This window comes from Amblyomma mixtum, unplaced genomic scaffold (assembly GCF_055824585.1).
Source record: "Amblyomma mixtum isolate Tamu unplaced genomic scaffold, ASM5582458v1 scaffold_13, whole genome shotgun sequence".
Classification (NCBI taxonomy): domain Eukaryota; kingdom Metazoa; phylum Arthropoda; class Arachnida; order Ixodida; family Ixodidae; genus Amblyomma; species Amblyomma mixtum.
In genome coordinates, this window is record NW_028317662.1 from 1,402,153 (window position 1) to 1,405,369 (window position 3,217).

The 3,217-nt window shown below is 47.2% G+C and overlaps 1 pseudogene; it reads left to right on the plus strand.

The window, feature by feature from the left end:
* The first annotated feature begins 776 nt into the window (after nucleotides 1-776).
* On the plus strand, nucleotides 777-3,006 carry LOC149324867 (uncharacterized; annotated as a pseudogene).
* The last annotated feature ends 211 nt before the right edge of the window (nucleotides 3,007-3,217 follow it).

Sequence of the window (3,217 nt, forward strand, 5' to 3'; positions counted from 1 at the left end):
GTCAGTGCACGTTGAAGATCTCCACGTGGTCGAAATCATTCCGGAGGCCTCCACTACGGCACTTCCTTTTAAGCAGTAGCTTCACTACTAGAGGTCTCGAGATAAGACCGCCGTGCGTTGGCGATCACCTTCAAGGCTCAGCCAAGGTCAAACCTTCAGTTTATAAGTACGGAGAACCGGTGGATGATCAATAGTCATACCAATGGTCAATCAGTTGGACAGGTCAAGGGGACAAGGTCAATGGTCAAGGTCATTTCAAGGTCAAGTCGAGGTCAAATTGAGGACGCGTCAAGATCAACCACAATTCGGTCACGTAATTGACTTTGGGCTCGCCGGGGAGCCTAAACACGGCGTTTCCGTGACAGGGCGTACGTCACTCCATCTTTAACCAAGTCTATAAGAGAAGGAGCGTTAGCGCGCCTGGGAATAATACCCCTGTTACACGGGCACTTTAACGGCCGTTAAGGAAAACGGCAGTTGGCCGTAACGGCCCTTAGGTGGAGTTACACTGCAGCGCCAGCGCCGTTGGAAATCCAACGGTGATTGACATGAACGGAGCTCGCCGGTCTCCGTTCCGTCGCCGTTTCCGTCCGTTTCGTCGGGAAGTAGGCAAGATGGCAGCCCCCAGCAGCAACGCGTCCCCGCTGCAGGCAAGCGCACCGGCGCAAAAACGCTTTGCGTTCACAGCGTCACTGATGCATTTACTGATTAACTTGTGGCAGGACCACCTGGCCGAACTGCGAGCGGAAAAACACAACGCGCCCGTGTACTTAAGAATGACGGCACTCTTCAATCAGCTCGCAAGCGAAGAATGTGGCCACGCTGTGTGCGTGACTGTCAACTTGCCCCAGGCTCACGAGTAAGTTACTATGAATTTATTAGTGATTTTTCAGCCGACATAGCGCCTTGTCAGGCATGTTCAATGAAATCTGTGGCCCCGCAGGGCCGGACGTGTGTTTCAATGCCAGAGCCAACGCGGGGTTTTGCTTGACATGAGCTCGAACGTGACTTTCTCGACGCTTCGGGCTCATTGTAATGTTCACGCAGCAATGCAGGAATAGCGATCACAGCTTAGCGTAGTACAATTGGTTATAATATGTAGCCGTTTGCCGTAATCTAGGCATGGCAGCGTAGCCTGACAGAACGTGTTTGAGCCGAGAAGTGTGTTCGATCAGAAAGAAAAACGTACGTAGGCCAGACTAGACGCTGCTTGAACGATCGTGCACGGGAACATAGGTTATCGCTAACAACAGGGGAGGGATCTCATTTGGCAAAGCATTGCCTTTCCTGGAGTGACTGTCCGCCACGGCTTGATGAGATTAGTGTTCCGGGCAAGAGTCGCTATTCAATCGCACGAGAAAAGTTGTGGAAGCTTACTTCATAATTAAAAGAGGAGATGCATGTATAAGTGATTCTTCGATTGTACTATTCAATAATGAGGTAGCCTTTCTCGATAAGACGATCTAAGTTCAGGCCTTGGTGTGTCACTGATTTCCACATGATGTATCCTTGCGCTGATCATGCTCAAAGTGCATTCTTTTCTCCTTTTTCCTTTAAATACGTGCTGTGTCCTTTGAATAAAATCAGTTGTAAGTTTTCGCTCGCCCGTACCCTGTCTTGTGTCTGTGTGTTTCGTGCAACTGCCATATCTGAACTATTGAACCAACTAGTCCAACAACACGTTCTACAATCTCCCAAACTTATGTCTTGACATTGTCTATAGGCTACTAACTTGTACCTTGACTATCAGCTGATTTTTTATCGAAGCCTATTGAGCTCGCATAGTAATTCAACAGCGCTGTCCTTGTTGTTTACCTCTTTGCCTGCTGTTTTAACTTACAGCACAAGGAGGTTCATTGTTCTTGGCAGTTTGTACTTGTGCACAAAAAAAAATTCATGTTCATCTCTTACGACATAAATAAGTGACTCTTAGCTGTGCTTTGTTTTTATTTCAGAAAGGAAAGCACTGCTGGCACTGGGTCGGCTGCAACTCAGTGCCCATTTTACAAGCGGCTTCACGCCTTCCTTGGAAACCTTCCTCTGAATGATAGAAGCCTTGTACAGGAGAGCTTTCAGGTGCAACATTTGATTATTTTGGTTGCATGTAAACACTTGAAATGGACTGACAAATCGAAATTGGTTTTTTTTTTGCTGGCCAAGTTTGTCGCCGGAGACGGATGGCAGCAAAGTTCAGAGAATTTCATGTTACTGAAACACATGACATGAGCATAAGGCATTGTTGTGTTCAAGAGTACTAAAAATGCACAGATAACTTCAATAAGCGTCAAAGTCTATGTAGCATCGAAATCATTGCCTAACATTTCTGACATACAGGATGGCACAATACTTACTACTTTTCTTGGAGTTAAAAAATAGGGCGAGATAGGTAAGGATGGTTATGTTACAAAAGGGTACCAGGGTAGGCTGTGTGCTTTAGGGTGTACCAAAACTCTTTTAGAGAAAACGGGAGGTATTGCATAAAATTCTGGTATATTGAAATCTTTGTGCACGTTATGTGTACCACTTCCACTCATCATGCAACGCAGTAAAAATCACTTAGAAGCAACATTCGGTAACCTTCCGTTCTTCTTCTTTTCTTAAGCTGGACATGATGGAACGGCTGCCAGAGGGTGCTGAGATTATTGCCTCACAACCACCCTCAGAAGCGTCGAGCAGCTTAGACATCACAAATGTCGAAGCCTCGACCAACGAGGCGTCGACCAGTCTTTCGACCAACGAGGCATCGACGAGCCAGGCTCAGCCGAGCAAGGCCACACACGGAAAAGGAGACAGCCGACATCATCAATGGAGAAGGTTGTGCTGCTGCTGGAAAGGCAAGAAAACCGTGCCAGAAGGATGCCCAAAAAAGAATATAAGTTGGCCAAAAAGTCGGTCAGTCTCCAGGAGGAGGCGAATGACATTCACCGCGAAATGGTGAGCGATATTCGCCAGTACTTTGAAGGCCGGCAGGAGCGTCAGCCTGACTGCCCAGAGAACGCTGAATAAAAAACCAGTGTGCACACGTGCTCCAAAAATTGCCACAAACTTGCCCAGTCTTTCACGTTCTGTTCATTGTTCACAATTACATGCATAAAACAAAGCTTTTCAAAGTAGTCATGGCTTCAATGAACAAATGTGCTTGGCCAAAGCACGTCGGACACTTTCACCTGACGAGCTCACTGCGTTGCTCACACAAACAGGATGCGGAAGCTCCCCG